The sequence below is a fragment of the Dendrobates tinctorius genome, unplaced genomic scaffold (assembly GCF_039654945.1).
Source record: "Dendrobates tinctorius isolate UK_male_01 unplaced genomic scaffold, ASM3965494v1 ptg000158l, whole genome shotgun sequence".
NCBI classification, from domain to species: Eukaryota; Metazoa; Chordata; class Amphibia; order Anura; family Dendrobatidae; genus Dendrobates; species Dendrobates tinctorius.
The window spans coordinates 14,232,057-14,241,095 of record NW_027361825.1 but is presented as its reverse complement, the minus strand read 5'-3'; positions in this window follow the sequence as shown (position 1 = coordinate 14,241,095).

Below are 9,039 nucleotides of genomic sequence, written 5' to 3'. Positions count from 1 at the left end.
CCTCACACAATCCAAAAGTGTCCAGTGTCGACAAGTGTGTGCAGAAATTCAAAATCTCCGTTATCCTCTAGTGACATTTTTCACACCTGCGACATCGAGCCTGTGACATAGCGCTGTGATATTCAGTGGGCCTCACACAATCCAAAAGTGTCCAGTGTCCACAAGTGTGTGCAGAAATTCAAAATCTCCGTTATTCTCTAGTGACATTTTTCACACCTGCGACATCGAGCCTGTGACATAGCGCTGTGATATTCTGTGGGCCTCACACAATCCAAAAGTGTCCAGTGTCCACAAGTGTGTGCAGAAATTCAAAATCTCCGTTATCCTCTAGTGACATTTTTCACACCTGCGACATCGAGCCTGTGACATAGCGCTGTGATATTCAGTGGGCCTCACACAATCCAAGTGTCCAGTGTCCACAAGTGTGTGCAGAAATTCAAAATCTCCGTTATCCTCTAGTGGCATTTTTCACACCTGCGACATCGAGCCTGTGACATAGCGCTGTGATATTCAGTGGGCCTCACACAATCCAAAAGTGTCCAGTGTCCACAAGTGTGTGCAGAAATTCAAAGTCTCCGTTATCCTCTAGTGACATTTTTCACACCTGCGACATCGAGCCTGTGACATAGCGCTGTGATATTCAGTGGGCCTCACACAATCCAAAAGTGTCCAGTGTCCACAAGTGTGTGCAGAAATTCAAAATCTCCGTTATCCTCTAGTGACATTTTTCACACCTGCGACATCGAGCCTGTGACATAGCGCTGTGATATTTGGTGGGCCTCACACAATCCAAAAGTGTCCAGTGTCCACAAGTGTGTGCAGAATTTCAAAATCTCCCCTGTCCTATAGACACCTTGTACCTTGTTTTACATTACTATATAGTTTGTTGGATTTTGTCTACATTTCTACCAAAAATGAGGAAGGCTGGTGGAAGAGGCCGTGGAATTGGGCGGGGGTTGGCAGCTGGTAATGATGGTGTTGGTGGTGGATCTGATGGTAGTGGCAAAAGCAAAATAGGACCGAATGCCGGAGGTGTTGAGCCTGCGTCATCGTCTGGCTCCACACGGCCTCGAAGGCTTAGTTTTCTAGGAGTTGGCAAACCGCTTTTAAAGCCAGTGCTTCAGGAAAAGGTTTTGGCTTAGATTGCTGACTCAGCCTCCAGCTCTATTGCCTCCTCTTCTGAAGTTGTAAAAAATAAAAGCACTGAGTTTTCATTGGAGGGTCATGTTCATGAACCACACCTTTCCTTGTGTCCTTCACCGCAACCAAGATTGAAGGATGACGCAGGCCATACTACTGATTACTCCATGGAGCTGTTTTCACATACCATGCCTGGATTATCAAGTGAAATGGTGAATTACCCAGGCCAAGATGAATCTGACATGGAGTGCACTGATGCACAGCCACTGATAGATGATTCTGCTGGTACATTCACTCAGAGCACTACATTGTCCTCGCAGTATACAGAGCCAGATTCTGACCCTGATGAGACTCAGGTGCCCCTTCCCGCACACTATACCACCATACACGGTGACACAGAGGAAGGTGCACATGACATTGAAGAGGAGGTGATGGATGACCCAGTTGTTGACCCAGATTGGCATCCATTGGGGAAAGAGGGTGCTGCTTCCAATAGCTCAGATGAGGAGGAGGAGCATCCACACCAGACATCGACATCGCAACAGCTGTTATCTGGCAGTCCCAGAGCACTCCAAAGACAGGTTCCAAAAATCAAAAGAGTTGCTGGACAGCTTGTCCAGAGGGTCAAAATATCACAGCGTGCTAAGCCGCAAAATGTCTGCCAAAGTAGGAAGAGTGCAGTGTGGCACTTTTTTGACCAAAATCCTCATGATCAGGCCAAGGTTATCTGTAAGAAGTGGGCAAAGACCTTTAGCCGAGGGAAAAATCTGAAAAATTTGAATACCAGTTGCATGCTTAGACATTTAACCAGCATGCACTTGCAAGCGTGGACACAACACCAAACCTCAAGTACCACATGTGCAACTGATCACAAAGAAGTACTACAATCCAGGAAAAAGAGGAAGTATGAATAACACTGTAGAAAAACATGCAGTAAGCTAAAAACAGCGTTTATTAAGTCATATAAAATACATACTCATTGTATGGATCACAAAAGGTATACATAGATACAATGTGCACAATGGAACCACCAGCAGAGGTATCACATAGACAAAAGTGCAGGGAAAGTGTTACTATCATATGATCTTATCTTGAGGAGATCATTTGCATATTCCCAGTGCCTTCTGGGATAAGTGAAGAGTCTCCGCGAGCTCAACGATCACTGGGTTTTGGCCGTTGCAGCTGAAAAGAGGAAATCGGAAAACCAGGGGAAGAGTCTTGAGGAGAGCATTTGCATATTCCCAGTGCCTTCTGGGATAAGTGAAGAGTCTCCGTGAGCTCAACGATCACTGGGTTTTGGCCGTTGCAGCTGAAAAGAGGAAATCGGAAAACCAGGGGAAGAGTCTTGAGGAGATCATTTGCATATTCCCAGTGCCTTCTGGGATAAGTGAAGAGTCTCCGCGAGCTCAACGATCACTGGGTTTTGGCCGTTGCAGCTGAAAAGAGGAAATCGGAAAACCAGGGGAAGAGTCTTGAGGAGATCATTTGCATATTCCCAGTGCCTTCTGGGATAAGTGAAGAGTCTCCGCGAGCTCAACGATCACTGGGTTTTGGCCGTTGCAGCTGAAAAGAGGAAATCGGAAAACCAGGGGAAGAGTCTTGAGGAGATCATTTGCATATTCCCAGTGCCTTCTGGGATAAGAGAAGAGTCTCCGCGAGCTCAACGATCACTGGGTTTTGGCCGTTGCAGCTGAAAAGAGGAAATCGGAAAACCAGGGGAAGAGTCTTGAGGAGAGCATTTGCATATTCCCAGTGCCTTCTGGGATAAGTGAAGAGTCTCCGCGAGCTCAACGATCACTGGGTTTTGGCCGTTGCAGCTGAAAAGAGGAAATCGGAAAACCAGGGGAAGAGTCTTGAGGAGAGCATTTGCATATTCCCAGTGCCTTCTGGGATAAGTGAAGAGTCTCCGCGAGCTCAACGATCACTGGGTTTTGGCCGTTGCAGCTGAAAAGAGGAAATCGGAAAACCAGGGGAAGAGTCTTGAGGAGATCATTTGCATATTCCCAGTGCCTTCTGGGATAAGTGAAGAGTCTCCGCGAGCTCAACGATCACTGGGTTTTGGCCGCTGCAGCTGAAAAGAGGAAATCGGAAAACCAGGGGAAGAGTCTTGAGGAGATCATTTGCATATTCCCAGTGCCTTCTGGGATAAGTGAAGAGTCTCCGCGAGCTCAACGATCACTGGGTTTTGGCCGTTGCAGCTGAAAAGAGGAAATCAGAAAACCAGGGGAAGAGTCTTGAGGAGATCATTTGCATATTCCCAGTGCCTTCTGGGATAAGTGAAGAGTCTCCGCGAGCTCAACGATCACTGGGTTTTGGCCGTTGCAGCTGAAAAGAAGAAATCGGAAAAACCGCGCGCGAATTTTGGCTCATCTTTCATCGTTTTTAAGAAATCTCAAGATGGAAGAGGCCAGGAGCCATTTGGTGAGCTGCATTTCTTGCTACATGTTCACAGACTTACCAGTGGAAAAGCCAAACTTCACATGCCACAAATGCAAGCTTGTGTCCCTGTTGGAGGAAAAGTTGCAAAATCTCGAAGAGAGGTTGGCTACGTTGAAGATCATTAAGGAAGGTGAAGAGTTCTTGGACAGAGCAGAATTATCTCTTCATGTTACAGAAAGAGAAGAAATTCGAAGTGCACCTGAAGAAACAGAGGAATGGAGACATGTGACCCAGAGAAGCAGGAGGATCAGGAGGCAGTCAGCACCCATACTGCTCAGAAACCAGTACCAGGCTCTCACGCAGGAAAATGATGAAGAAATATATCAGGATAAGACTTTGCCAACAAAAAGCAACCTTGTACGCCTTCAGAGTCCTCCTGGATGGAGAAAGAAAAATGTTGTGAAGAAGAAACGGAGAGTGGTGGTCATGGGGGATTCCCTGTTGAGAGGAACAGAGGCCGCTATCTGCAAACCGGATATAACTTCAAGAGAAATGTGCTGTCTTCCAGGTGCAAAAATTAAAGATGTGTCTGACAGGATATCAGGACTCTTCAGACCTACAGATGACTACCCATTCCTGCTACTACATGTGGGGACAAATGACACCGCAAGAAACGACCTGGAAACCATCTGCAGAGACTTTGAAGACTTAGGCAAGAAAGTGAAAGAACTGGGAGCGCAGGTGGTCTTCTCTTCCATCCTCCCAGTGGATGGCCATGGAACAAGGAGGTGGAATAAGATTCTGCAGGTGAACAACTGGCTACGTCGATGGTGCCGTCAGCAACGATTTGGATTTCTGGATCACGGAGTGAACTACTTATACGATGGACTACTTGCTAGAGATGGGGTGCACCTTACGAAGACTGGAAAGCATGTATTTGGAAGTCGCCTTGCTACACTTGTAAGGAGAGCTTTAAACTAGAACAACATGGGAAGGGAAGCAAAAGACCAGAAAAAGCCATACACCTGACAAATGCTATTGAGAACTCTGCTAATAGAAGTGGAAAGGAAGAACAAAGACGAAAGAATCTAATTAATAACAATATTGGAGAAAGAGAAACCAATCACAAACTAAAATGTTTCTATACTAATGCACAAAGCATGGGCAACAAACAAGGAGAATTGGAACTACTAACACAGGAAAAGAAATATGATGTCATTGGAATCACTGAAACTTGGTGGGACGATACACATGATTGGAATACAAGACTAGAAGGATACAACTTATTTGCAAGAAACAGACTTGATAAACGAGGAGGGGGTGTTGCATTGTATGTTAGAAACGCATATATCTGCACAGAGATTGAAGCTTCAGAGACTGGGAGTTCTGTGGAAACTGTTTGGGTAAGAATACAAGGACAGAACAATGGAAAGGACACCATTGTAGGCATTTACTACAGGCCGCCTGTGCAAGCTGAAGATATGGATGAACTCTTTATGCATCAAATGGCCAAGTTCTCCAAAAAATATGACATAGTTGTCATGGGAGATTTCAACTATCCAGACATTTGTTGGGAATCTCTCTCAGGCAAAACTAACAGGTCAAGGAAATTCTTATCCTCTCTTGCTGACAACTTTATCTTCCAAAAGGTAGGGGAGAAAACAAGGGGAACTGCTACCTTGGATCTAATCCTTATAAACAGGGAGGAAATGGTTGAGGAGGTAAAAGTGGCTGGAACCCTAGGAGGTAGCGACCATGCTATTTTAGAATTTTGGATAACTAGAGGCGGAAGACCTGTGAAGACTCAGACGTCAAGGTTAGATTTCAGAAAGGCAGATTTTAAGGGATTCAGAAAGATAATTGGAGGGATCCAATGGCTGGATATCCTTAAAGACAAAAATGTCCAGGAAGGATGGGAAATCTTGAAAAATGAAATTCTCAAAGCACAGTTGTTAACAATTCCGAAAAGAGGGAAGAATAGGAAGCATTTAAGGAAACCAGGATGGGTGAACACAGAACTTAAGCACATGCTAAAAAGGAAGAAAAAAATGTTTATAAAATGGAAAGAGGGAGGCATATCTAAAGAAGAATATAATGCTGTCTGCAGAATCTGCAGGGCACAAATCAGATTAGCTAAAGCTGAAAATGAATTGAGGCTTGCAAGAGATGTCAAAAGCAATAATAAAGGATTTTGGGGATATGTCAAAAGTAAAAGAAAAGTCAAAGATGCTATAGGATTTTTGCAGGATGAAAATGATGAAATGGTAAGACAGGATGTTGAGAAGGCTGAACTTTTAAATTCCTATTTTGCATCTGTTTTCTCTCAGAAAGGAAATGTAACACCAACTGTTATTCACTGTCCTATTAAGGGAATAGAAGAATCCAGGATATCTATAAACAGAAAGATAGTGAGGAAACACTTAGCTAACCTAAATGAATTCAAGTCTCCAGGTCCAGATGAATTACACCCCAGAGTACTGAAGGAGATAGCAGAAGAAATATCTGAACCACTCTCCATAATCTTTGAAAATTCTTGGAGAACAGGAGAAGTGCCAGAAGACTGGAGAAGAGCAAATGTTGTTCCTATCTTCAAAAAGGGGAAGAAGGTGGACCCAGGCAACTATAGGCCGGTGAGTCTGACTTCTATACCAGGAAAGATCTTTGAACAAATTATTAAACAACATGTAAGTCAATGCCTGGATAAGAATGAAGTGATCAAACAGAGTCAGCATGGGTTTGTAACTAATAAGTCATGTCAGACTAACTTAATTTCATTCTATGACGGTATCACTGATTGGGTGGATCAAGGAAATGCTGTAGATATAGTATATCTTGACTTCAGCAAAGCATTTGACAAAGTCTCTCATACAATCCTTATTGAAAAAATGACTAAGTATGGAATGGACAAGGCAACTGTTAGGTGGATTCATAGCTGGCTTAGTGATCGGACCCAAAGAGTGGTCGTAAATGACTGCACATCCAGTTGGAAGAATGTCTCAAGTGGGGTACCACAGGGCTCTGTCCTGGGCCCTGTATTGTTCAACATCTTTATCAACGATTTAGATGAAGGAATTGAGGGTAAACTGATTAAATTTGCTGATGACACAAAGCTAGGAGGGATAGCTAATACTAGAGAAGAGAGAGAGAGGATTCAAAAAGATTTAAATAAACTGGAGAAGTGGGCAGTAACTAACAGAATGGTTTTTAACAGGGAGAAATGCAAAGTACTACATCTGGGCAATAAAAATGAAAAAAGCATATATAGAATGGGAGGAATAGGGCTAAGTGACAGCACATGTGAAAAAGACTTGGGTATACTAATAGATCACAGACTGAATATGAGTCAACAGTGTGATGCAGCAGCAAAAAAGGCAAATGCAGTTCTAGGATGTATTAACAGAAACATACAGTCTAGATCACGTGAAGTCATTATTTCCCTCTACTCCTCTTTGGTCAGACCTCATCTGGAATATTGTGTCCAGTTTTGGGCACCACATTTTAAAAAAGACATCAACAAACTGGAGCAAGTTCAGAAAAGAGCAACCAGAATGGTGACCGGTCTGCAAACCCTGTCTTATGAGGAAAGGTTGCAGGATTTGGGAATGTTTAGTTTGCAAAAGAGAAGACTGAGAGGAGACTTAATTGCTGTCTACAAATATCTAAAGGGCTGTCACATTGTAGAAGGATCAACTTTATTCTCATTTGCACAAGGAAAGACTAGAAGCAATGGGATGAAACTGAATGGGAGGAGACACAGATTAGATATTAGAAAAAACTTTTTGACAGTTAGAGTGATCAATGAGTGGAACAGGCTGCCACGAGAAGTGGTGAGTTCTCCTTCAATGGAAGTCTTCAAACAGAGGCTGGACAGACATCTGACTGGGATGATTTAGCGAATCCTGCTTTGAGCAGGGGGTTGGACCAGATGGCCCAGGAGGTCCCTTCCAACTCTACGATTCTATGATTCTATGATTCTATGATTTTATGGTGCACTGAATGATTATCTGAAAAACAATACTGACAGTATATAATGTATAGTTACATCAATGCACCCCTCTTAAATATGTAAATACTGAACAAAATCCCCAATAACATAATTTATCATGTGATATGAGATAGTTGTAAAAGGATGAGCTGTCAGGTAGCATATGCAGATAATAAGCCACCAGCTAAATCTTCCCAAACTAGCTAGTGCATGGCAAAACTAAAGAAGGCTGACAATATGTAAGAAAATTGTATGTCCATCTTCATCAAAAAAGTGCTAAGTGCTAAGTGCAAACTGCAATAAGATAAAGATAAAGATATTATATAGCCTGGTGGCAATGCATAGAAGACGAATCACAAAGTCAGAAAGCCTCCTACCATGGGAAAAACATATCGCTATGTGGAAAAGTGCAAATGCACAGCTGAAATAGTTAAATATGCATAGCAGCTCAATGTGAATACCTAACCTGTAGGTGGCAACCGTTCCCCAACGCGCGTTTCACGTGAGCTTCTTCAATAGGGGGTAAGTGTGTATAAGCGTTGTCTAAAGATCTATTTATAGTCATATCTCTCATTACCTGGGCGGTCTGTAATGGCGCTTGCTTCACATCACCAGCAAGATGACGTCAGACGGTTCGGCGTCCCACGTGATCATCCCATGATTCCCCGGCCCGACGCGTCAGGGCAAGGAGGAGGGAGGGCCACGCCAGGGACGCGTCACCATGGTGATGCACTGACCGGGGATGATTACAAGCGCACACCACCAGGATGTAAAAGAGAGGGAGAAAGGGAAGCCACGTTTGGGGCGTGTTGCCATGATCACATCCAGCAATAATTCAAAGCGCACAATACCAAACGGGAGAGATCATATGAGAAGGAAGACAGGAATTATTAAGAACACTTTATGCCACAAGTGCCTCTAATATCAGCAACTTATAAGTGAAGATGAATCTATAAATGTGAATGGTGAAATAATAAGTGAACAAACCATATTAAAGAAATATAGGTGGAGAATATGATAAAAGAAAAATGGATTGTATGTAAAGAAATCCTCATTTGTTCTGTGCTAGTGTTATGATACACAAAGGATTAAAATATTTAAACCGTGTCACAGATGAATTTTACATCTGAGGTGAAAATACCCACAAATAAACAACCCCATTTCTCTGGTTGTATGTGTATATTTCAATACATATCTACAGAACTCTGACCCCTAAAAATAACATGCATGCAAAGGTGGCCAGAAGAGATGGAGCTAAAAAACTAAAAACAATTTTTTTCCCCCCCATGATAAAGTGACAATAAATCCACAAAATTGTGGAGTCATGGCTGGGCAGTATACATCTTGAGGCAGGCAAGGTAGTTAGTGATAACGGCCATAATTTTGTGGCAGCCATAGCCCTTTCAAAACTCAGCCACATACCTTGCTTGGCTCATATCTTGAACCTGGTGGTGCAGTGCTTCCTCAATAATTATCCAGAGTTAACAGCCCTGCTCCAGAAGGTGCGAAGACTGTGCGCGCACATTCGCCGGTCG